Source organism: Phocoena phocoena, chromosome 2 (genome assembly GCF_963924675.1).
Source record: "Phocoena phocoena chromosome 2, mPhoPho1.1, whole genome shotgun sequence".
NCBI lineage: Eukaryota > Metazoa > Chordata > Mammalia > Artiodactyla > Phocoenidae > Phocoena > Phocoena phocoena.
Window position 1 is genome coordinate 91,786,870 of NC_089220.1, and position 27,905 is coordinate 91,814,774.

Here is a 27,905-nt window from a genome sequence, read left to right on the forward strand (position 1 = left end):
CAGGCATGCTCCACGTGGCCATAAGCAATGCAGACAACGCGGTGGGGGAAGACAATGGGGAAAGAGGAAAACCATGTGGAAAAGGCTGGAAATGTGAGCAGATGGTTCATGGAGCAATAAAGCTGAATAAATGGGCTTAGATCGTGATATATAATGCTTTTTATTTTCTATAAATTTATTTAGTTATTTATTTTTGGTTGTGTTGGGTCTTCATTGTTGGGTCTTCGTTGCTGCGCAGGCTTTCTCTAGTTGCGGTGAGCGGGGGTTTCTCTTCGTTGTGGTGCACGGCTTCTCATTGCAGTGGCTTCTCTTGTTTCAGAGCTCAGGCTCTAGGCACGTGGGTTTCAGTAGTTGTGGCACGTGGGCTCAGTAGTTGTGGTTTGCGGGCTCTAGAGCACAGGCTCAGTAGTTGTGGCTCATGGGTTTAGTTGCTCCACGGCATGTGGGATCTTCCCGGACCAGGGATCAAACGCGTGTCCCCTGCATTGGCAGGCGGATTCTTAACCACTGTGCCACCAGAGAAGGCCCCAATGGTTTTTTAAAAACATCACTTTTATAACAATGATAATAAAGTAATAACCATAGTACTTGAATTTATTGAGTAATTACTATGTGCTAGGCAATTTTTCTGTTCTTTATACAGATTAATTTCATCCCTGTTCTAGTTATCTGTTGCTTCATAACAAATCACCTTAAAACTTAGTGCTTAAACCAACCTATATGTGTATATATATAATCTGTAGCTTGGACAGAGCTTGAGGGTTGGGGGAAGCTTGTTACTGCTCCTCTTGGTGTCAGCTGGGGTAGCTCGAAGTCCGAGATCTAGAATCTCTGAAGCTTGCTCACTCACCTGCCTGTAATTGATGCCAGCTGTGGGCTGCAACTGTCTACTCTTCCCTTGTTGCACTCAACACGATCTTCTTCAGTGTATTTGCTCACATGTCCAATTCTCTGCTGGACTTTGAGCTCCTCCAAAACATAAAACATGTCTTTTTCTCTGTATTCCCTCTGTTTGGGGCACCATCTACAAATGAATAAATCCTGAACCTGAAAATAAGAGAATCTTTTCCTTTACCAAATTGAACACTCCTAGTGACTGGAATTTTATAACTTTGCAAGACTACAATTTTGTTAGGAAGTTTTTCTTTATGCTTAGCCAAAAATCTACTTTTGTGTAACTTTTACTCAGTGGACTTTTACTTAGGACTTGTGGAACTCCACAGAATGAGTCTAAGCTAACTTCTGCAAGACATCCATTCCCTCAGTGATAGCTATCAAATTACATCTAGATCTCTAAGCCTAACACCCCAGCTCCTATTATTGTTCTTCCTGGTTGTGGTTTCCATGGTTACCTCACTCTTGATTCATTCTTAGATAATCACTGTGGTTCATAGAGATCCAGAACGAAATGCCTGGATAAATATTAATGGTGAGTCTGTGAACACAAGGGAATGAAGTGGGATAGAAAACCATGCTGAGACCATCATATGCAAGTGGGCTCCCAAAAGAAGTGCAACATGGGACTGAGACTACATCCTATCCTGGACCTTCCCTGGTAGGCTGATCCTGATGAGAAGCAGATGGAGAACCTGTGGGAAGGTAATCTGAGACCCTGTCTGACTGGAAATGCAGAAGGAAAAACAGGAAAAGTGGAGTTGAAACCCAGTTGAAACTCAGTTGCCCACTTTTATCTTAAAATTGTGTTTCTTGGGCTTCCCTGGTGGTGCAGTGGTTGGTAGTCCGCCTGCCGATGCAGGGGACACAGGTTCGTGCCCCGGTCCGGGATGATCCCACATGCCGCGGAGCGGCTGTGCCCGTGAGCCACGGCTGCTGAGCCTGCGCGTCCGGAGCCTGTGCCCCGCAACGGGAGGGGCTACAACAGTGAGAGGCCCGCGTACCGAAGAAAAAAAAAATTGTGTTTCTTGAAGCATAGTTTATTGTTCATAAGAATTTCATAACCTGCTGGTAGACATGCGTTCCCTGTGCTCAGCCCCACACCCACTGAATGTGTACTCTTTACAAACTCCAATGTAATTCTTAAGTACACAGAGAATCTTGTTTTAAGGGCCGGAATAAGATAGAAACTGCTCATATTCAGAGTTAGAAAAGTGTTTTTCAGACCATTTCACAAAGCTAAAGAATCTCATGTTCTTCAGAAATTTCTTTGAAATATAAAAAAATCCCAGCTCATGTGTTTAGTCTCTATGGTTCCATCCCCATAAGTCCTTATCCCAACCCATAAGGGTCTGAAAAACAGTAGAAAAGAGCTGCCTTTGTTAGAAGATCCTATCACAATAACTCTTAGAGAAAAGCCTCCCACCCCCACAAACTCCCACCCCCAGGAAAAAAGCAGTTGAAGAATTCAAACCCATTATACATTCTTTCCATTCCCTGTCCCCAGCTTCACTAAAATATTAAATCCTTTCCTCTTTTCTATGGATGGATTTTAAGGTAGATTTTCCAATGAATTTTTAGTTAAATAATGAATGGAAAGTGTCAAGTATAGCTGTAGCAAATGCAGATTTTTTTGCTTAGAATAAGAGAGAAACTAAAATGGAATTTCTCTAAATACATGTTTTTCCCTCTTTTAGGAAAATGTTTCAAGTACATTTACTGAGTGCCCAAAGGAAATATCAGTGTATATCTTTTATGAAGTTGTGACAGGTAAAAATCTAACATTACTAGAAAAAATACAAGGGTCAATTTTTCACACGTTGAGTCTTGCTTTAATAAAATGATTTTGCAGTAAGCATTTCTTTGAATAGAAGCCTTTGCCTTTTACCCTATCTCCTCCAATTATTAAAGCATGTATTTCCAGAGCAGAAGAAAGATCACTGAAAAAGATTCTTTTAACGAGATTAATGCCAAGTGAAGAGCATTCTGAAATGGGGAGAAAGGGTGAATTAACCTACAGCCTTTCAGAAGCACTGTTTAAAAAGAAACAGACCATGATGCTCACTCACTGACTCCTCAAATATTTGAGATCACCTACAATGTGTCAACTGGGGTTAAAGAGGGGCCCAAGACAGGCACAGTCCTTCACTTCAAGATAGAGTTCCAAAACGCTCAAGGCATCTAATTACAATTGTAATATAGTGATGAATACTATAAAGGAAATGCTTTGAGAATGAATTTATCATCATTTGAAAGTCAAGTTGAAGTTAACCTTAAATGAGGGGACAAATTTTAAAACTATTTCTTTCCAAGCTTCAATTTGGACAGACTTCTTTGCTTCAACATTTTGAGAGTTATTTGGGAGAGTGATTTTTAAAAAAACATGTGTTGTGTGCCAATACATGTTTGTAGTTACCTACAATCTCCTTCTTTGAGGGCAAGGAAATTCACACTTACTGAGTGCTGACTTTGCCGGAAGAATTGGACCTGTTTTGCCCAACAACCCAAGATATGTGTGTTGCTGTGCTTCCTTTGCACAGGAGGACACTGAGGCTCAGGGAGATGAAATAATTTGTTTCAAGCCAGCAGAGTTGGTCCTTGTCACTGCACTTAGCTGGAAGTGGAGGAGGGCTTCCCTGGTGGCGCAGTGGTTAGGAATCCGCCTGCCAATGCAGGGGACACGGGTTCAAGCCCTGGTCCGGGAAGATCCCACATGCTGTGGAGCAACTGAGCCCGTGTGCCACAACTACTGAGCCTGTGTTCTAGAGCCCGCAAGCCACAGCTACTGAGGCCTGCGTGCCACAACTACCGAGACCCACGTGCCACAACTACTGAGCCCACATGCCACAACTACTGAAGCCCTCGCACCTAGAGCCTGTGCTCCACAACAAGAGAAGCCACCGCAATGAAAAGCCCGTGCATCGTAAAAAAGACCCAAAAGCAGCTAAAATAAATAAATAAATAAACAAACAAAAAAAAAGAAAGTGGAGGAGGGGAGAGGGTGACAGATAAAAGGCTAATTTCACTGACAATTAGTCCATTGTTAGTGTCGCTAATGGGTTGAGCCAAAGTAATCAGAGCCCACAAAATACTGCCTTTTTATCAAAAGTAAATGCAGGATCTGTAGATGAAAGGACAGCTGTAGGTTCTTGAGGGAGAAATGGCAGTTAAGATTTTATGCGAAATATAGTTTGTAATAAAATTAGATTGTACTAAAATACATGAAGGAGACTGTGCATTGCACTTCAAGTGCTTTGTTAAGATGTTTCTTTTACCTTTAGCAAAGTTTGTAATAGATAATAAGGTGAGATTATAGAGAATTTATTTCTTGAAATACAAAGAAGTTGCACAATGTCAGTTTACACAATGACAAGGCTTTTAATTTTAAGCAAGAAGTGAAGGAAGAGCTAAAGTAATTGGATCAGAGAAATCACAGAAAGCCAGAGTTAAGATTTGTCAACAACAGTTATGTGGAAAATCAAGATTTGCTTCCCCTGGAGGTTGGGGTTGAGGGGGGGAAGGGGGGAGCGGGGAGGGAGAGGGATGGACTGGGAGTTTGGGGTTGGTAGATGCAAACTATTACATTTAGAATGGGTAAACAACAAGGTCCTAATGTAGAGCACAGGGAACTATATCTAATATTCTGTGATTAAACCATAATGGAAAAGAGTATAAAAAACTAAATAAGTAAAATAAAGTATTGGCTCTAAAAAAAAAAAAGATCTGCTTCCTCCAGAAGAATAATTGGTTATAATAACAAGAAAGCAGGAACAACCAAGATTAGTGAGCTCTAGTCTTAGCTCTGCTTCATCTGTCCAATGAGGTCCAGATGCCAGTTACTCAGAAGAGTTTGAAGACTTTATTAAGTCCCAAAGCTGGTGGTAAGAGTCAACATATAATTCATTCTAAATTCAAACCCACCAGGGCCTCATCATCCAAGATGGCTAGCAAGAAGGTGGGAAGGTAGGAAGGAGAGATAGGGGTGCAGTGGAGACACATTGAGAGTCGCCTTGAGTTCTTTTTTTTTTCAATAAATTTATTTGTTTTATTTATTTATTTTTGTCTGTGTTGGGTCTTTGTTGATGCACACGGACTTTCTCTAGTTGCCGCAAGCGTGGCTACTCTTCATTGCGTTGTGCGGGCTTCTCATTCCGGTGGCTTCTCTTGTTGCAGAGCATGGGCTCTAGGCGCACGCAGGCTCAGTAGTTGTGGTGCACGGGCTTAGTTGCTCCATGACATGTAGGATCTTCTCGGACCAGGGCTCGAACCCGTGTCCCCTGCATTGGCAGGTGGATTCTTAACCACTGTGCCACCAGGGAAGCCCTTGCCTTGAGTTTTTATTCTCTACCAAACTATCACCCCTTTTCTTTAACTTGCAGCCCGTTTATCAATATAAGTAAGGATACATTGGTGTGCATAGAAATATATGTTATACACTCTAAATAATATTATAGATAATGTTCAGTAATACTGTTTTGTTGATCTGGTTATAAGACATTCTCTTCAGTGATAATTTTGGTAACAAATTATCTTACAAAAGCATTCCTTTACTATAAGAAACATGTCTGATTTTTACAAACTCTTCACGGTTCTTTAATTCTACCACCAAGTAGCAATGACCAATTACTCTTTCCCCTTCCCCCACTAAACATCTCAGTCACCTCCTAACCAAAACCAAATCTAAGCTCTTAAACCACCCACCGGACAAAATAATATTCTAAAAAGTCCAGAATTGTACATAGGACGTAACCTACTTTCCTCAGTGCATTTAAGATAATTTTATATTTTTAATTTATTTACTAGATATCATATCAAGTCAGTTTAGCCTCTAGTTCTTATAAACTTGAGTACGAATTCTAGCTATTCACCCAGAATAATAGAGTCCTAGTTCAATAAAACAATGTGTATATTCTTTTAAATATACATGACATATTTATAAATAAACAAATGAATTTGACTTTGTATGTCCAGTGTTCTCTTTTTCCTTTTAACATTCTCTTTATTTTAAAATGAACTTAGCTGTGTACGTCTAATATTCTCCTTTCTTTCCAATTGTCTTTTCAATCCTCTTTCTACAAAAAGCAGGGAAGGGGTAGCAGAGGGAGAACATTGGTGATGAACTTTTAAATTCTGTCAGCTCCCAGAAAGCAGCACTCTACCTAACTTTTATTTATTTATATTATTAAAGTTTATATATTTTATTAGAAATGTATCTCCTCAATGATTGTCGTCTTCACTTTAATCAAAGCAGATATAGAAGGCTGAACAGAAATTTGGCTACTAGGCCAACTCGATCCTCCAAGACACTGAGAATCTCCCGACCTCCACATGGTTTCCATCCCAGACCCCCTAAAGAAGGGGAGGGGCTTAGGGAGCCCTACCTTGTCATGTACCATCAATAAAGTACACTGTATCCAGGAAAAAAAAAAAGAAAGAAAGAAAATTTGGCTACTATGATTCTTCTGTGCTAATAATACAAAATGTTATTTAAAAAATAAAATCAGTCTTTACCTAAATATAAATATAAAAAGCTTTATTTATTTACCAGCAAAGAGTGATACCACAAAACAAAGGAAATAAAGTCTCTTAATATGTTTATTTTTGTCAGAATAGCTGACGATTTTCTATTAAGTCTTTTGGTTTATTATGATAATAAGCCTTCCCCCCTTGAAAAATCCATTCAAAATATCTCAATCCTTGAGGTAAAGAACTTTAAAAAAAAAAAGAAAATCTCGATTTTTTTAAAAGAAAAAATTCTTAAAATTCCTCTAAGCTTGATAAATAGAAATAATCTCTTCTTGTTCTACTCTGGTGAACAAAAATGTACTTTATATAGCAAAATATCCAGTCACTTATTGGCAAACTGAAGGTGAGACCTATTCATTTACATGTTTTATTCAAACAGTGCAATACTGCCACGTTCATATAGACTTTCTTTTTTTTTTTTTTTTTTTACAGTTACCAACACTCTTCTGGCAAAGACAACGTTTTGAAATGGCAAAAGCAACAGAAGTTTTAGATCTCAAAGCTCCAGAAAGGAATTAATCTGATTCTTCATCATTAAGATAGTCCTCGGCATTGCTTAATGTTTGGACTGCATCTATTCCCTGTTGCTTTTTCAGGAGAGATGCACAGGCAGCATTAGTAACCATGTCCAGGGCCAGCTTCTTCTCACTGTTTCTTAAGTCTGTTCTAGCAACTTTTGCCAGAAGCAACTGGACAATATCTGCATAACCCTTCCAGGCAGCAGCATGCAAAGCTGTGTCTCCCAACTTGTTTTGTTGGTTCAGTTCAATGTTTGGTTGAGTAAATAGCATTTCCACTGTATCTCTGTGACCCCCATGACAAGCCCAGTACAGGGTAGTGCTTCCAGCTTTGTCCAAGCCATTAACACCGACCCGGTTGTCCAAACACTCTCTCAACCAGCTCAAGTTGCCTCTTTTTGCAGCTTCATGGAATGGATTGTCAATGGATTCTACCTGCTCAGCCACATAGTTGCTTGGGATTAGTCCCATCCTGCCTTTGGAGGTGCCTTTCCACCAACTGGTATCACTCATGTCAGTCATGTAGATAATATCACCTTCTTCAAGGTACAATTCATTTGGAGTTTGGGTTCACAACTTATAAAGAGCTCTGAACACTTTAACTTACCCTGGTTTGACCGGTTTGGGTGGCAGCTTCGACATCTCTCTTCCTGGAGCACTGTAACTTTTAAATAAATGTCCCTGAATAAGAATGTTTCTTTAAAATGAGTTCAGTTAGAACTCTTTCTATGCAGTATGGAATGATAAATTGATTTAAAATTAGTTATCGACTTACACCTCCAGAGAGAATTTTAGGCGGCTCGCAAAAATATATAAAAAGCTCATGACAGAGTTGTAACAGAGACATAGTGAAAAAAATAAGGCCCGTCGTGAGATGGGTGCACATGCCTTGAAGTCTGACATACTTGCTAGAGGTGGGCCCTACACATGAATTTGGTCTTTCTGGCAGGGAAGAGACCTGGTCAGTAACATGATTCACAGAATCTGTGAGAAAGAAACTGGTCTTTTCTTCAGGTGAAACACAGCCACTCAGACCTGCCCAGGAGGGTGACACTTCAGACAGATGTGAGAAAGTGACAGCAGGGATCACACTCGGTCAACACTGGGACAAATCGATAATCTAAGCCCTAACATTCTATGTCAGGGCAGCACAGCTGAAGTAACACCGGTGAGAACATTTTTAAAGGTTTCACTAAAATCACAAAAGCAAACGTAAAAACAACTCTCACAAACATAAAAACAAACACTCACAGAGAATCTAAGTTTGAGTGATACCTTCTGGATTAAGTTGTTTGTCAAAGGTATACCTGGGTAGGTATCTGAGTGAAATCACTTGCTGAATGTAGTTATTAAGTTTAAGTCAGTTATCAGAGAAAGACAAATAACATATGATATCTCTTATATGTGGAATCTAAAAAAAGGGTACAAGTGAACTTATTTACAAAACAGAAATAGAGTCACAGATGTAGAAAACAAACTTACGGTTACCGGGGGGGTAAGGTGGGGGAGGGATAAACTGGGAGATTGGGATTGACATATACACACTATTATATATAAAATAGATAACTAAGAAGGACCTACTGTATAGCACAGGGAACTCTTCTCAGTACTCCATAATGACCTATATGGGAATAGAATCTAAAAAGGAGTGGATATATGTATAACTGATTCACTTTGCTGTACAGCAGAAACTAACATAACATTGTAAATCAACTCTACTCCAAATCAAAAAAATAATTTAAGTCAGTTATATTTCTAGAAGTCATTATCAGAACGAATGGCTTTGGCTTCAGAATAGTTGGCAGTTATTTGCTAACATGGCCCCTCTTACCATCTCACGACTGACACAGTTCATGTGGGATTGAGGAAGACTTTATATTCTGTCTTCTATGGTTGGGTACTGGTGCTGAAGGAACAACTCCCCAACACACTGAGACAGGTTCAGGGAGATGTGTCTGGGTAGCGGGGATGTTAGTGTTAAAGATGCGCTCAGAAGAGACCACGTATACAAAGCGGCAGGCCTGAAGGATGAAGAGACAAGAAGCTGAGGAGGAGAGCCACAGTCGCGGGCACTGTGTGGGGCTCAATGTGCTGTGTGGCTGCGTGGTGCTTTGGTATAACGGATTTTGTGGGGGTGCTATGAAAAAGCTTTTCATCTTCCAAAATAATTAAATAAAAAGGACCATGCTCTGGAATGCTGCATAACTCTGGGGAATTTTTCTCTCTGGAAAAAAAAGACTGAAAATAGGACACTGAATAGGATATGACTTAAGACATGCTGAAGATTTTCTTAAATTCCAATTTAAGAAATTTGCTAAATCCTCAGCCTATAATTTAAAACACTGCATATTCATGTAGATTGGACACATGCCTGCAAATTTTAAAATTTAAAGTGGTGGTACATGGGAATAAAGTCAGGAATACCCTAATACCACAGGATAAAGAACTAAGACACAGGAGAGAATTCTTTTTACAAAATGTCAAAGACCTAGCCATAGTATATCTCATTATATATAATCATTTTATATATATAACAATATAACAGATGAAAAAGAGAGCAGTTAAATATACTATAGCATTTCTATTTTATTTGCTTGTTTTGAATATACAAATATAAGGACTTCCCTGGTGGTCCAGTGGTAAAGAATCCGCCTTCCAATGCAGGGGGCGCAGGTTGAATCTCTGGTAGGGGAACTAAGATCCCACATGCCGCGGGACAAGTTAGCCCGCCTGCCACAGCTACTGAGCTCATGCGCCTCAACCAGAGAGCCTGCGTGCAGTAAACTACAGAGCCCACACCCTCTGGAGCCTGCGCACCACAGCTAGAGAGAGAAAACCTGCACACCACAACTAGAGAAAAGCCCATGGGCCACGACAAAAGATCCTGAATGCTGCAACTAAGACCCGATGCAGCCAAAAAAATAAAGAAAATAAATTAAAAAAACGAATATATATGAAAATTAATAAATAAAAAAAATAAATATACAAGTATCTGAATGCCCTAGATGGAAGGATTTCAGAATTTCACTTCTTTGTATTTTTAAATTATAATTATTCATATATGTATTTCTCTCTTTTTTTTTTTTGCGGCACGCGGGCCTCTCACTGTTGTGGCCTCTCCCGTTGCGGAGCACAGGCTCTGGACGCGCAGGCTCAGCGGCCATGGCTCACGGTCCCAGCCGCTCCGCGGCATGTGGGATCCTCCCAGACCGGGGCACGAACCCGCGTCCCCTGCATCGGCAGGCGGACTCTCAACCACTGCGCCACCAGGGAAGCCCCGTATATGTATTTCTTTAAGTATCTATGTATGTATGTATTAGTGAAACTATTACTTTTCTCTCTTGTATGGTCAGGGGAAAAGCATTGCTTTTATTTATTTATTTATGTGTGTGTGTGTGTTTTATTTTTTTGGCCGCGCTGAGTGGCATGTGGGATCTTAGTTCCCCAACCAGAGATCGAACCCGTGTCCCCTGCAGTGGAAGCTCGGAGTCCTAACCACTGGACCGCCACGGAATACAGGGCTGGGGCTCTTGGGCTTGCTGCAGACCTCTTCCTGCACTGGAATCCTCTCTCTGGGTGCAGATCCCAGGACCTGACACCTGCTTAGGTCTCTCACACACAAGTAGGCCCAGCTGAACAGCTTCATTCTCTTGTCACCTATGCCCTATTTTGAAATCATGAGTGAATCTCTGTGCTTAAGCAGGGCTCTCTTCTCCAAATTAAGATAAAGAAGTCCATATTTCAAAGGTCAAATTCAAGAGTTGTAAGATAGATACTAAGAAAAGGGGATAAACTAGATTGAAAAATAAGCTTTAGTGATTCTCTGGGTACAAAGATACTTAGCACGTGTTATTTATAAAATTGAAATATCCAGCAGTGGAGGGTAGTTGAATGAATTATGATAAACCTCCATGATGAAATATTACTCAGCTACTTTGATGATGAGATTAAATTCTTATAATGTTTGATCAGAAAATTAGGGCTTAAAATGACATATAAAGAATAATCTCAATTATGTAAATCATACACACAAGGAAATAAGCAAAATATTATCTCTTCATACTGATTATTTTCTTTTCTATGTTTTTCTATACTTTTTATAATGAGTATGTATTCCCTTTACAATCAGAAAGGTACATTAACTTTTAAAAAATAACTTAATGAAGTATACTTTACATATCATAAAATTTACTCATTGCAAGTATACAATTCAATGATTTTTAGTAACTTTACCAAATGGCACAATCAGCACCGTAACTCTGCTTTCAGAACATTTTCATCACCCTGATAAGACCCTTCATGCCCATTACAGGTAATGCTCCTTTCCATTCTCTGCCCTAAGCAACCACTAATTTATTTTGTCTCTATAAATTTGCCTTCCCTGGACTTGCCATGTAAAGGGAATCATACAATATGTGGTCTTGTGTTTGAGCTCTTTCACTTAGCATGATGTTTTCAAGGTTCATCCATGTAGCATGTATCAGTTTGTTCCCTTTTCTTGCTCAGTTTTCCATTGTATAACTGAACCACATTTTGTCTGTTTATTCGTCAACAGATGGACATTTAGATTGTTTCCAGCTTGAGGCGATTATGAATAATGCTATCAGCATTCACGCGCAAGTCTTTATGTGGACATATGTTTTCAGTTCTCTTGGGTAGATACCTAGGAGTGAAATGTTGGGTCACATGGTAGCTTTATGTTTAACTTTTTGAGAAACTGCCAAACTGTTTTCCAAAGTGGCTACATTAACTTTTATAAACTCCACCCAAGGATTTAGAGTCCACCTTTCAGATTTAGATGTGCACCTGGATCTGGCTCGTCCATCCTCTTCTCAGCTGATCTAGCAGGTGGGGATAGTAGTATAAAAGTTATAACCATACTTGTATTGCCCCAGGACATCGTCTTAGAAATTATTGAAGATTCCTATGCAGCCTCCTTCTTTCCTTAAGCTCCCAGTAAACAATGAACTCTTTACCTGGTTTTCTGAGCTATGGAAACTTCTATTACAAAGCATTTGAGAATTCACAAAGGAAGGATACCTTTCACCCAGTTGCCTGGCCCCTTTGGAAGACTTTTATGGTTATCCAATAGGCACCCTCACCTTGAAAGACTCTGGTTCACTGTAGATAGAATCTAATCAAGAATCTAACAAATGCTGATTACATGCCCAACACTCTGCTAGGTGCTATATATTATAAAGAAGAAATCCTATGTTGTCTTTGCCCTCAAGAAATGTACAGCTTGGCTGGGAAGATAAAACTAAACACATATGAAACAGAACAACTGAGGACTCAACAGATTGCGGTGACAGTAGTGGGGGTTGGGATAATGAACTAGAAAAGTTAGACAGGAAAAGGAGGCAGAGACTCTGGAAATTATTTTTTGTTGAGTTCTTACTGTGTGTCAGGCACTGTTCTAGTTACTGGCGGTATAGTGACGAACAAAGCAGACAAAATTCTTGCACTCAGAGAGTTTACATTTTTAGGAAGACATGACAATAAGCAAAAATAAGTAAAATAGTCTGTTAGATGGTGGCAGTGGAAAAATGAAGCAGGGAAGTGGGATAGGGAGTTGGGTGTACGTGTACAAATTAAAAGGGTGGTCAGGGACCATGTCTCTTAGAAAGTTTTATATGTGTGTGTTTGTGTGTGTGTGTGTATATATATATATATATATAGGGTAGGTGGAAGGAAAGTCAAGAGTGTGACAGTTAACAGGGTGGGGTCAAAATTCCTAAAGCCCAGGAGAGGATTCATGACCACGTGATGATTTTCTCTTCAATCTATTCTAGAAACCAAGTTACACACATTTTCCAGGACTCCATGGATATATGTCAAACTGAAAACCAGTGTGTCATAAATAGGCATAAGTGGCACACAGACTTGAAGGACTGCCTTTTTCAGGTTTCACAAAGAGGCCACCCGGCCAGTGTGAACTCCCTGCTTTCACTTTAATGGGCAATATCTGCTGGTCCCTCTTCTATTAAAGTGGTCTGGGCTGAGTGAGGACACGGCTTTCTAAAAGGGAAAGTCAAAGGAACCAAATAAAAGGCAAAAGAGTTAATACCCTGTTTAAGCTAGCACCACAGATATGCTGACTGGGGTGCACCAGTAGTACAAGGGCAACAGGTAGGAAGAGAAGGGACAGGTCTTGCTTAAGAGTACACATTAGGTAGCACAAAACCAGCCAGACTGACCTGGCTTTAAATCTCAGCATCCCCACTTAGCAGTGAGACCTTGAACATTTTATTTAGCCTTCATGTGCCTCTGTTTCATTAACTGAAAGGAACCTGGAAAAGAACAGTTGCTGTGAGGATTAAGTGAAAAAATGTACACAAATATCTGGCATAACTTGGCACATAGTAGGTATTAAAATAATTAACTGGTGGAAGTTGTTTTTTTAAAATCCAGAAGAAAACATTTGCAGTGTTAATAAGAATTAAGCTTTCTGTAGAGCTTATTTAAAAAAAAAAATCTAACTAGCTTATAGGTCTTGAGAATGGTAGAAGTAGCTTAGTAAAAAAAATTTTCATCAAACATCCCACTAGTAAAATGAGTTTTCTCACAATCCCATTCTTTGTGAGACCGAATATGGAATGCAGTAGAACTGGAAAGGAATCCCACTCCAAGTTTGCTGACCACCAGATGCATGATGACATTTCCCAAGATATTTGCTGGATTATTTTTTTCTCCAAATAATGAGTCATTATTGTGAGATACTGTTTATTGTAAAACTCTTGTGTTCCTGCCATACATATCAAAACAAAAGGTCACTTTACAGGCACTTTATGTTATAGTCAAGAACAAAAGAGAATAATATATTGTTGTGAAATGTACTATAGCAGAGTGGAAAGTGTCTTGCTGTGCCTTTTAACATCAGCTTAAAGTATACACATTGCTAAAAAAGGAAGTGGAAGAACATTTAATTGGATCCCATTTATGCAAAAATTATATGCCTTTATATGCACAGATAATTTCTGGAAGGGCAGACAATAATTTGTTGATAGTAATTTATCTAAAGTCAGGATTCTTTTACTTTTCATTATATACCCATGTGTACTCCTGAGCTTAATTTTTAAACAATGAGCATGTAGCATTTGCAGAACGATTTTCTAAGCCATATGAAAATGCATACAGAAAAAAACTTTACACGTACAGATTAAAAGTAGGTCTTTATGCCCCAGTTATATTTTCGGGAGAAGGGATAAAAAATTGTCATCTGAAATTGTTTGTCTCTCAAGATAAAAGACAAACATAAAGATAAATAAAACAAATGTGTGTGTATATGCACACACATAATTATGATAATTTCATGGCAGTTACTTACAGCCTGATTCATGTTGAAAACAAGTTCCCATTGAGAATTACCACCAAGCACTCCCAGGGTTGCTCCCAGGTAAACGTTGGGGGCTGAGCTGCAGCATTTTCACTAAAATGAGGGAACACAATGGGGCTAAACCCAGAAGAAATTCTTCTGACTCATAGGTGCCAGCCACACTTCTTGTGGACAGGGATCACCACCTGGTTGTCCTCCCTAGTTGTCCATCAACTTTGCTGCCTCATCCACTTCTGCTCAACATTTTTCCTTCATTGAGTCAGAATAATGATTCTAAGGGCTGTAACTGTACCATAAGGGGAATGGGTCCCCTGTCCCTGCACTGGCTAGGTACTTTGCTTTTTATCCTGCACCCTCACCTGATCTCTTAGATATTATGACAGAAAAGCCAAATAACTATTTTTTAGAATACTTCTATTAAAATATTTTTTATTGAAGCATAGTTGATTTACAACATTGTGCCAAGCTCTGCTGCATAGCAAAGTGACTCAGTTATACACATATAGACATGCTTTTTAAAATATTCTTTTCGGGCTTCCCTGGTGGCGCAGTGGTTGAGAGTCCACCTGCCGATGCAGGGGACACGGGTTCGTGCCCCGGTCTGGGAAGATCCCACTATGCCGCGGAGCGGCTGGGCCCGTGAGCCATGGCCGCTGAGCCTGCACGTCTGGAGCCTGTGCTCCGCAACGGGAGAGGCCACAACAGTGAGAGGCCCGCGTACCGAGAAAAAAAAGTTTAAAATATTCTTTTCCAGTATGGTTTATCCCAGGAGATTGGATATAGTTCCCTGTGCTATACAACAGGACCTTGTAGTTTATCCATTCTAAACATAATAGTTTGCATCTACCATCTACCAACCCCCAATTCCCAGCCCACTCCTCTTCCTCCCCTCAAATAACTTCTTAGAATTTTCCCTGCATTTGTGTACAAAGATGGACATTTAACTAATGAAAATTTAAAATTTTCTGGTAAGAAGTTTCTTGATATGGGGGTATAGCAATATGTAACCTAACCTAGAGAATATAGTCACAAATAGCCCTCCTAAAAGCCCCTGAATTGTACGGCAGACAAGCCCTAATTAAGATAAGTGTTCAGAGCTTAAGGAAAAAACCTTCCAAAATGGGGGAGTCTTAGTGAAGGCATGACAAAATGCCAATTTTTTGACACAGGCCTTCTAAGGCAGGCAGATAGATCATAATCTTCTCTGCAGGTGTCTTCAGTAAATATACAAAATAAAATGATGCAGAAATTTGTAGCTCTTCTACTCACATGGTAATAATTTTTAATTGCTCTATGGATAGTGAGTGAGCCTATATACGGATAGTGTGAGAGGAATTTATGGAGGACGAAGCTTCATTTTGTTGAGCTTAACTGAAAGACCACGTGGCCAAAATGAACTCCCTGCTTTTATGTTACAGGACAGAGTCTCTGGGCTGAATGAGGACTAGAGTTTCTGTAAAGGAAATTCAAAAGAAAATAGCAAAAATATCTATTCTGTCACTGTCGACATGTAGGTCTCAAATGAACCTCTCTTGCATTTTCCAAAACCATTTTTTTTTATTGATTAACTGATTGATTGATTGTGGGATCTTAGTTCCCCAACCAGGGATCGAACCCACGCCCTTGGCAGTGAAAGTGCAGAGTCCCAACTACTGGACCACCAGGGAATTCCCTCCAAACCATCTTATAAACTATTCCACTGTGCCTGATTTCCCAGATAGCAACACTATAAAAACCAAACCCTTAAATATAGTGATTCAAAGTCACAGGAAAGAGGAAACTAGCTGGATTCTGTCCCTTGCACAAGTACAAACATACATTATCAACATGTATCTGGAGAAAAAAGAGAAAAGACTCATGCTAAGGTGACTGAACCGTTTGTATTAGTTTCATTTTTTTACTATTCTAAAAATAGGTGTTCCAAGCCGGGTTATCTACTCAGCTTCCTCCCACTCCCACTGTACTATAAGCAGATAAGCAACAATGGCAGTGAGTGGGGATGGCAGAACCCAAGCCTGTGCCACTGGAGAGTCAGGGCACAAGGGAAAGCTGGTGCTAAAGAAAAGGAGGGTGGGGTAAGGGAATAACCTATCAAGGAAGGGAGAGAAACAAGTAGAGGAAGAATGAGATGTCCTTCTACTTGGGTCTGGACAGCATAATGTGGAAGATGCAGTACAATGGGAGCTTTAGGCAGCTGGGACTAGCTGGCTGTGAGGGACCACAGTAAGTCTAGCTAACTTGCTGAGAATGTTAGGCCATCCTCTGCAATGACTAGTATTCAAACTCTATACCGAGTACCCTATACCAGGGGGCCCCCAACCCCTGGGCTGTGGAGCAGTACTGGTCTGCAGCCTGTTAGGAACCCGGCTGCACAGCAGGAGGTGAGTGGTGGGCAACTGAGCGAAGCTTCATCTGCCACTCTCCGTTGCTCGCATTACCGCCTGAACCACTGTTCGCATTATCGCCTGAACTATCCACCTCCCCCAGCCATCCGTGGAAAAACTGTCTTCCACGAAACCAGTCTGCTGCCAAAAAGCTTGGGGACTGCTGCCCTATATAGAGTACTATAGCTTTATATTTAAAGTTATACAAAGTCTCTTGTCACCTTAATTTCCTTAATTGAAGATTAAAGCATTCCTGGATTTAGGTCTACAGTTGATTCTCATTTATTGGCAGTTCATATTTGCGAATTTACCTACTTGCTAAAATTTATTTGTAACTTGAAAATCAATACTCCCAATGCTTTCATGGTCATTTGTGGACATGCATGTTGTGCAGAGTGATGAAAAATTGAGTCAACAGGGTGGACATTCCCAGCTGAGGTTAAAGGAGGTGACACTCTGTCTTCTTGTTTTAGTTCTCATACTGAAAATAAGTGTCCTCTTCAAGGTATATTTAGAGCCATGTTTTTCATATTTTTGTGCTTTTTGTTGATGATTTCACTGTTTAAAATGGCACCCAAGCACAATGCTGAAGGACTGTCCAGTGTTCCTAAGTGCAAGAAGGCTCTAATGAGACTTGTGGAGAAACTATGTTAGATAAACTTTGCTCAAGCATGAGTTAGTGTTTTTGGCTGAATTCAGTGTTAATAAATCAATAATGTCTTAAATAAGGTGTCTTTAAACAGAAACATAAAATGAGGTTATGTATTGATCAGCTGATGAATTAGCTCACAGGATTGGAGAATAACAATTAATGAGTGTATTAATTTCTTAGGACTGCCATTACAAATTATCACAAACTTGTGGTTTACAACAACAGAAATTTATTCTCTCATGGTTCTGGAGCCAGAAGTCCCAAATCAAGGTATTGTCAGAGCCACACTTTCTCCAAAGGCTTTAGGTGAAAATTCCTCCTTGCCCTTCTCCTAGCTTCTGGTAACTACTGGCATTCCTTGGTGTGTGGCAGCATAATTCCAATATCTTCCTCTGCCTTTACATTGCCTTCTTCCTTACATGTCTCTGTGTCCAAATGTTCCTCTCCTTTCTCTTATAAAGACCCAAGTTATTGAGTTTAGGGCCTATCCTAAATCTAGGATGTTTTCATGTTGAGATCTTTAACAATTTACATCTGCAAACACCCTGCTTAAAAAAAAAAATCACATTTTGCAGTCTATGTGTACATGAATTTTAGGAGGATACTATTCAATTCACAACAATAGGTTTAACAGCAAATTACATACAGTTGAAGAAAGAACAAAACCCTTGGAGAATGGGCAAAAGAACATTTAAAGGACAAAAAAAGAAGAGGGGAAGGAGAAAACATTAAAATTAGGATGGGAGATATAAATGAGATAGTCTAACATGTTTATTTGAAGTCTCAGAAGGAAAAGAAAAAGAAAACAGGGCAGAAGAAACACTCGAGGAGACAAGGGCTGATATTCCGCTAAAAGTGGTGAAAGATGTGAATCTACATGTTCAAGAGACCCAACAAATGCCAAGCAGAATAAATTTTTATAAGTCCACATCTAGAAACATAGTAAAACTGTACAAAACCAGAGACAAACAGAACTTGTAAAAGCAGCCAAAGAAAAAAATGACTAATAATCTTTGGAGGCAAAACAATTAGACTGACAGCTAACTCCTCAACAGAAAAAAAAAAATGGGTGAAGGTACTCAAAAGCTACAAACTTCCAGTTACAAGCTGACTAAGTTCTGGGAATGTAAGTACAGCATGGTGTAGTTAATACTGTATTGTATATTTGAAAGTTACTAAGAAAGTAGATCTTAAAAGTGCTTAGCAGAAGAAAAAAATTATAACTATGTGAGGTGATGGATGTTAACTAACCTCATTGTGGTAATCACTCTGATGTTGCAATAAACACGTCAAATAATTATGTTGTACACTCTAAATGAATGCAATGTTATGTGTCAATTTATCTCAATAAAACTGGGGGGGAAAGACACAATAAAAACCATAGAACAGCTCTTAGCTAGCCTCATACACCAGAGGGCAGACAGCAGAAGCAAGAACTACAATCCTGCAGCCTGTGGAACAAAAACCACATTCACAGAAAGATATACAAGATGAAAAGGCAGAGGGCTATATACCAGATGAAGGAACAAGATAAAACCCCAGAAAAACAACTAAACGAAGTAGAGATAAGCAATCTTCCAGAAAAAGAATTCAGAATGATAGAGAAGATGATCCAGGACCTCGGAAAAAGAATGGAGGCAAACATCAAGAAGATGCAAGAAATGTTTAACAAAGACCTAGAAGCATTAAAGAACAAACAAACAGAGATGAACAATACAATAACTGAAATGAAAAAAAAGGTAGAAGGAACCAATAGCAGAATAACTGAGGAAGAAGAACAGATAAGTGACCTCGAAGACAGAATGGTGGAATTCACTACTGCAGAACAGAATAAAGCAAAAAAAATGAAAAGAGGGCTTCCCTGGTGGTGCAGTGGTTGAGAGCCCACCTGCTGATGCAGAGGACACGGGTTCGAGCCCCAGTCTGGGAAGATCCCACATGTTGCAGAGCCGCTGGGCCTGTGAGCCATGGCCACTGAGGCTGCGCGTCCAGAGCCTGTGCTCTGCGATGGGAGAGGCCACTACAGTGAGAGGCCTGCGTACCGCAAAAAAAAAAAAAAAAAAGAAAAGAATGAAAAGAAATGAAGACAGCCTAAGAGACCTCTGGGACAACATTAAACGCAAAACATTCGCATTATACGGGTCCTAGAAGACAAGAGAAAGGACCCAAGAAAGGAAATAGCCACCCAAGTCCAGGAAGCGCAGAGAGTCCCATACAGGATAAAACCAAGGAGAAACATGCCGAGACACATAGTAATCAAATTGGCAAAAATTAAGACAAAGAAAAATTATTGAAAGCAGCAAGGGAAAAATGACAAATAACATACAAGGGAACTCCCATAAGGTTAACAGCTGATTTCTCAGCAAAAACTCTACAAGTCGGAAGGGAGTGCATGACATAATTAAAGTGATGAAAGGGAAGAACCTACAACCAAGATTACTCAATCCAGCAGGGATCTCATTCAGATTCAATGGACAAATCAAAAGCTTTACAGACAAGCAAAAGCTAAGAGAATTCAGCACCACAAAACCAGGTCTACAACAAATGCTAAAGGAACTTCACTAAGTAGGAAACACAAGAGTAGAAAAGGACCTACAAAAACAAACCCAAAACAATTAAGAAAATGGTAATAGGAACATACATATTGATAATTACCTTACATGTGAAAGGATTAAATGCTCCAACAAAAAGACACAGGCTCGCTGAATGGATACAAAAATAAGACTCATATATACGCTGTCTACAAGAGACCCACTTCAGACCTAGGGACACGTACAGACTGAAAGGGAGGGGTTGGAAAAAGATATTCCATGCAAATGGAAATCAAAAGAAAGCTGGAGTAGCAATACTCATATCAGATAAAACAGACTTTAAAATAAAGAATGTTACAATAGACAATGAAGGACACTACATAATGATCAAGGGATCAATCCAAGAAAAAGATATAACAATTATAAATATATATGTACCCAACATAGGAGCACCTCAATACATAAGGCAACTGCTAACAGCTATAAAAGGAAATCGACAGTAACAATAATAGTGGGGGACTTTAACACCTCACTTACACCAATGGACAGATCATACAAACAGAAAATTAATAAGAAAACACAAGCTTTAAATGACACAATAGACCAGATAGATTTAATTGATATTTATAGGACATTCCAACCAAAAACAGCAGATTATACTTTCTTCTCAAGTGCACATGGAACATTCTCCAGGATAGATCACATCTTGGGTCACAAATCAAGCCTCAGTAAATTTAAGAAAATTGAAATCATATCAAGCATCTTTTCTGACCACAACATTATGAGATTAGAAATCAATTACAGGGAAAATAAATGTAAAAAACACAAACACATGGAGGCTAAACAATACGTTACTAAATAACCAAGAGATCACTGAAGAAATCAAAGAGGAAAACAAAAAACACCTACAGACAAATGACAATGAAAACACAATGATCCAAAACCTATGGGATGCAGCAAAAGCAGTTCTAAGAGGGAAGTTTTTAGCTATACAAGGCTACCTCAAGAAACAAGAAAAATATCAAATAAACAATCTAAACTTACACCTAAAGGAACAAGAAAAAGAAGAACAATCAAAACCCGAAGTTAGCAGAAGGAAAGAAATCAGTAAGATCAGAGCAGAAATAAATGAAATAGAAACAAATAAAGCAATAGCAAAGATCAATAAAACTAAAAGCTGGCTCTTTGAGAAGATAAACAAAATTGATAAACCATTAGCCAGACTCATCAAGGAAAAGAGAGAGAGGACTCATATCATAAATTAGAAATGAAAAAGGAGAAATTACAACAGACACCGCAGAAATACAAAGCATCCTGAGACTACTACAACCAACTCTATGCCAATAAAATGGACAACCTGGAAGAAATGGACAAATTCTTAGAAAGGTATAACCTTCCAAGACTGAACCAGGAAGAAACAGAAAATATGAACAGACAAATCACAAGTAATGAAATTGAAACTGTGATTAAAACTCTTCCAACAAACAGAAGTCCAGGACCAGATGGCTTCACAGGTGAATTCTAGCAGACATTTAGAGAACAGCTAACACCCATCCTTCTCAACTCTTCCAAAAAATTGCAGAGGAAGGAACACTACCAAACTCATCCTGTGAGTCCACCATCACCCTGATACCAAAATCAGAGAAAGATACTGCAAAAAAAGAAAATTACAGACCAATATCACTGATGAATATGATGCAAAAATCCTCAACAAAATACTAGCAAACAGAATCCAACAACACATTAAAAGGATCATACACCATGATCAAGTGGGATTAATCCCAGGGACGCAAGGATTCTTCAATATATGCAAGTCAATCAATGTGATACACCATATTAACAAATTGAAGAAGAAAAACCATATATGTTGAACATCTTAATAGATGGAGAAAAAGCTTTGAGAAAATTCAAAACCCATTTATGATAAAAACTCTCCAGAAGTGGGCATAGAGGGAATCTACCTCAATATAATAAAGGCCATATACAACAAACCCACAGCAAACATCATTCTCAATGGTGAAAAACTGAAAGCATTTCCTCTAAGATCAGGAACAAGACAAGGAGGTCCACTCTCACCACTGTTATTCAACATAGTTTTGGAAGTCCTAGCCATGGCAATCAGAGAAGAAAAAGAAATAAAAGCAATACAAATTGGAAAAAAAGTAAAACTGTCACTGTTTGCAGATATGATACTATACATAGAGAATCCGAAAGACTCTACTAGAAAACTACTAGAGTTAATCAATGAATTTGGTAAAGTAGCAGGACACAAAATTAATGCTCAGAAATCTCTTGCATTCCTATACACTAATGATGAAAAATCTGAAAGAGAAATTAAGGAAACACTCCCATTTACCACTGCAACAAAAAGAATAAAATACCTAGGAATAAACCTACCTAAGGAGACAAAAGACCTGTACGCAGAAAACTATCAGACACCGATGAAAGAAATTAAAGATGATACAGGTGAAGATATATACCATATTCTAAGACTGGAAGAATCAATATTGTGAAAATGACTATACTATCCAAAGTAATCTACAGATTCAATGCAATCCCTATCAAATTACCAATGGCATTATTTACAGAACTAGCCCAAAAAATCTTAAAATTTGTAAGGAGACACAAAAGATCCCGAATAGCTAAAGCGATCTTGAGGGAAAAAACGGAGCTGGAGGAATCAGACTCCCTGACTTCAGACTATAATACAAAGCTACAGTAATCAAGACAATATGGTACTGGCACAAAAACAGAAATATAGATTAATGGAACAGGATAGAAAGCCCAGAGAGAAACCCACACACCTATGGTCAACTAATCTATGACAAAGGAGGCAAAGATATACAATGGAGAAAAGACAGTCTCTTCAATAAGTGGTGCTGGGAAAACTGGACAGCTACATGTAAAAGAATGAAATTAGAACACTCCTTAACACCATACCCAAAAATAAACTCAAAATGGATTAGAGACCTAAATGTAAGACTGGACATTATAAAACTCTTACATGAAAACACAGGAAGAACACTGTTTGACATAAATCACAGCAAGATCTTTTTTGATCCACCTCCTAGAATAATGGAAATAAAAATAAAAATAAACAAATGGGACCTAATGAAACTTAAAAGCTTTTGCACAACAAAGGAAACTACAAACAAGACGAAAAGACGACCCTCAGAATGGGAGAAAATATTTGCAAATGAATCAACGGACAAAGGATTAATCTCCAAAATATACAAACAGCTCATGCAGCCCAGTATTAAAAAAAAAAAAACCCAATCCAAAAATGGGCAGAAGACCTAAATAGACATTTCTCCAAAGAAGATATACAGATGGCCAAGAAGCACATGAAAAGCTGCTTGACATCACTAATTATTAGAGAAATGCAAATCAAAACTACAATGAGGTTTCAACCCACACCAGTTAGAATGGGCTTCATCAGAAAATCTACAAACAACAAATGCTGGAGAGGGTATGGAGATAAGGGAACCCTCCTGCACTGTGGGTGGGAATGTAAATTGATACAGCCACTATGGAGAACAGTATGGAGGTTCCTTAAAAAACTAAAAATAGAATTACCATATGACCCAGCATTCCCACTCCTGGGCATATACCCACAGAAAAACATGGTCCAGAAGGATACATGCACCCCAATGTTCATTGCAGCGTTGTTTACAATAGCCAAGACATGGAAGCAATCTACATGTTCATCGACAGATGAATGGATAAAGAAGATGTGGTACATATACACAGTGGAATATTACTCAGGCACAAAAAGGAACAAAATTGGGTCATTTGTAGAGACGTGGATGTATCTAGAGACTGTCATACAGAGTGAAATAAGTCAGAAGGAGAAAAAGAAGTATTATATATTAACATATATATGTGCAACCTAGAAAAATGGTACAGATGAACTGGTTTGCAGGGCAGAAATTGAGACACAGATGTAGAGAACAAATGTATGGACACCAAGGAGGGAAAGTGGCAGGTGGGGTGGTGGTGGTGGTGTGATGAATTGGGAGATTGGGGTTGACATATATACACTAATATGTATAAAATGGATAACTAATAAGAACCTGCTGTATTAAAAAAATAAATAAAATATTCAAAATTTGAAAAAAACTGGCAAAAAACCCAAAAAGCATAAAACAAAAAAACCCATAAAACAAGTAACAGCAAACTTAGATTTCTATTTCCAGTGTAAATATCCTCCAAAATGAAGGTGAAATAAAGACTTTTTCAGATAAACAAAAACCAGGAGAATTCTTCACCAACTGATCTATACTAAAGAAAATGCCAAAGGGTGCTCCTAAGGTTAAAGGAAAAATTATCTCAGATGGAAGGTTAGAGATGCAAGAAGGAATAAAGAGCAAGACTATTTGTAAATATGTGGGTAAATCAAAATAAATACTGACTATATAAAATGACGACAATAATGTCCTAAGGGGCCATATATGTACACACATATATGTATATAGGAGAAGGAGGGATTGACTATTAAAATATTGGGTTGGCCAAAAAGTTTGTTTGGGTTTTTCATAATATCTTACAGAAAAACCCAAACAAATTTTTGGCCAACCCAATATATGACAACAATAACAAATAAGTAATGGGGACGGTGAATATAAAGTCCATTGCAATGTCTGAAAACATAATTTGATAAACTAAGAATCTATGTTGTAATCTCTAGAGTAATCACTAAAAGAAAGGTAAAAATGCATACAACTTTTAAGTTAATAAAAGGAAAAAAACATACTAATGAGAAATAATAAGCTCAAAAGTAGGCAAGACAGAAAAAGGAATATAGATCAAGTGGGACAAAAAGAAAAGTATACAGTAAAATGGTAGACTTCAACTCAAATACATCAATGATTACATTAAATATAAATGGACTAACTGCTCCAATTAAATAAAACTGTCAGATTGATTTAAAAAAAACTCAAAAACCCAAACCTGTTATATGCTGTTTAGAAGACACAGCTAAACCATAAAAAGGTGAAAGTTTGACATTAAAAAAATAGAAAAAACATATACTCAGCAAATACTAATATAAGAAGGTACGTGTATACACTTTAAGATAAAAAGTATTACTATGGACAAAGAAGGATACATCATAATTATAAAAGATTTAATTTACCAGGAAAATAAACATTCTAAGTTTGTGTATATCTAAAAACATGGCCTTAAAATAAAAAAGCAAAAAAAGAAACAAAAAATAAATAGTTTACAACAGAGTAAGCAGAATTAATGGATTAGACCAACAAGAATTTTAAATGAGCATTATAAATATCCTAATATTTCATGTGAAATATCCTAAATCTGGAAGAAGCAGTTAAAAACTAGAGATAATGGATATAAAAACATTCAGTGAGTGGGCTGCATAATAGTATGGATATACCCACAGAAAAAATTAGTAAGCTGGAATATTAGGTCAAAAAGGCAGATAGGGACTCCCCTGGTGGCGCAGTAGTTAAGAATTTGTCTGCCAATGCAGGGAACACAGGTTCGAGCCCTGGTCCGGGAAGATCCCACATGCTGCAGAGCAACTAAGCCCGTGTGCCTCAATTACTGAGCGTGCACTCGAGAGCCCATAAGCCACAACTACTGAGCCCACGTGCCACAACGACTGAAGCCTGCAAGCCTAGAGACTATACTCTGCAACAAGAGAAGCCACCGCAATGAGAAGCCTGCACACCACAACAAAACTGAAGAGTAGACCCCACCCGCTGCAACTAGAGAAAGCCCACATGCAGCGATGAAGACCCAATGCAGCCAAAAATAAATAAATAAATAAATTAAAAGATCCTTTTTGAATACATGCAGCAAGAAATGAATAAAGACTGTTTCTTGTTTTCTAAATAAGCAATGATCAATGTGGACAAATATATTCACAACATTCTGAAACGAACACTCTAAAGGATTCCAACATGATGGCTGGGGTGAAAGAAACAGGCCAGAAGGAAGTGGTGGAAAATTTGGAGGTATTTTATTTTGTTGATGAGAAGACATAAAATACATGGATATTGACATAAGTTCTAGGAGCTGATAAATGTTCCATCATATTAAGATATTAATATTAGAGGAAGTTGGGTGAGGAATATCTATATATCTATATCTATATAACTATATGTATATGAACTCCCTGTACTATCCTTGCAACAATTCTATAAATGTGAAATTATTTCAAAACAGAACTGTTGAAGAAAAAAAATACCAAGATAATTAGATGACGGAAATAAGCCCTACAATAACTATGATTCTGAATTTGTGAAATAAATACCAAAAGAGACCCTCTCATTGAATTTTAAAATATTAAAATCCAGCAATATGTTGTCCACAAAATGCACGTGCCCAAAAAAAAAAAAAAAAAAAAAAAAAGAATATGAAAAGGTTGAAGAGAAAAGAAAGAAAGTAGAAAGTATACCAGGCAAATATAAGCAACAACAGCAAAAGCTAAAGGAGCAATTTTAATATGAGACAAAACAGATCATACGGAAAAAAAATCATAAGGGACAAAGAGAAACATGTTTACTGGCAAAAGCAACAAGATATAACAATCTTGAACATATATGCTGCTAACAATTATGCCATAAAATACATAAAGCAACAAATGACAGAATTACAGGAAGAATAAATAAATCAACAGTTATAGTTGAAGATTTTAATAAATTCCTCTATGAAACTGATACATCAGCAAAAGAAAAAAAAACCTGAACAAAAAACGAGAAGATTTGAACAAGTAACATCTTGACCAAATAGTTTGGAGAATGTTACAGAATATATATTTTAAAGCATAAATGGAACAATTACAAAAATTGTCTATGCCAAGCTACAAAGCAAATTTCAGTATGTTCCTGAGAATTGATACCATACAGACTGTATTCTCTAAACAGCATGTATTAAAATGAAAAATCAATAACAAATCAAAAATCATGTATTAAAATGAAAATATTTCATATGTTTGGAAACTAAAAACAAACCCCACACTGCTGAAAATTCTTGGCTTAAAAAGAAAATTAATGTCAACTAAAACTTTACATGTTAAATTGAGAGTTTTGAGCAAATTATAACAAAGTTGGAAAGTGATTCGTATCAAGCTAGAAAAAAGTCACAATATATATATTCAAAGAAATGAAAATAAAGGAAATAATACAGATTGGGGCAGAAATCAATGACAGATCAACAAAATAATAAAGATGAACCAAAAGCTGGGACTCTGGAAAGACTAATAAGATAGACAAACAAAATACAGAACAAAAAGTGGGGAATAAGTATAAATATATGCTTATAATATATATAATATATATTTAATATGCTTATATATAAGGATAAATATCCTAAAAAATTTGAAGACCTAGACAAAATATATTTCTTTCTTTTTTTTTTATTTTTAAAATTTATTATTTATTTTGGCTGCTCCAGGTCTTAGTTGCAGCATACAGACTTCTTAGTTGCAGCATGCTTGCGGGATCTAGATCCCTGACCAGGGATTGAACCTGGGCCCCCTGCATTGGGAGCATGGAGTCCTACCCACTGGACCACCAGGGAAGTCCCATATTTCTGAAAACAAATATAATGTCAAAATAGCAAAAGATGAAGCAGAACAGTTGTACAGATGTATAATCATATATGAAAGGATGAAGATTAAAGGAATTGAAATAATAATTTAAAATCTTACTGTTTCTAGGGGCTTCCCTGGTGGTGCAGTGGTTGGGAGTCCGCCTGCCGATGCAGGGGACGCGGGTTCGTGCCCTGGTCTGGGGGGATCCCATATGCCGCGGGGCGGCTGGGCCCGTGGGCCATGGCCGCTGGGCCTGCGCGTCCAGAGCCTGTGCCCCGCAGCGGGAGAGGCCACAACACTGAGAGGCCCTGCGTACCACACACACACACACACACACACACACACACACAGACACACACACACACACACACACAAAATAAATAAATAAATAAATAAATAAATAAAAAAAATCTTACTGTTTCTAAAAAGTCTGCCCAAACAGAATTACAACTGAGCTTATCCAAAGAACAGAGTATGCTCACATTATACACACTGTTCTAAAAAAA

At 38.2% G+C, this 27,905-nt stretch overlaps 1 non-coding gene and 1 pseudogene across 1 annotated transcript; both read right to left on the reverse strand.

Annotated features, from left to right (window-relative positions):
* Window positions 1–6,935: 6,935 nt before the first annotated feature.
* LOC136119121 (osteoclast-stimulating factor 1 pseudogene) lies at window positions 6,936–7,580 on the reverse strand (annotated as a pseudogene).
* Window positions 7,581–27,313: 19,733 nt separating this feature from the next.
* TRNAW-CCA (transfer RNA tryptophan (anticodon CCA)) lies at window positions 27,314–27,386 on the reverse strand. Its single transcript has one exon. It is a non-coding gene; the product is annotated as a tRNA-Trp (tRNA).
* Window positions 27,387–27,905: the final 519 nt, after the last annotated feature.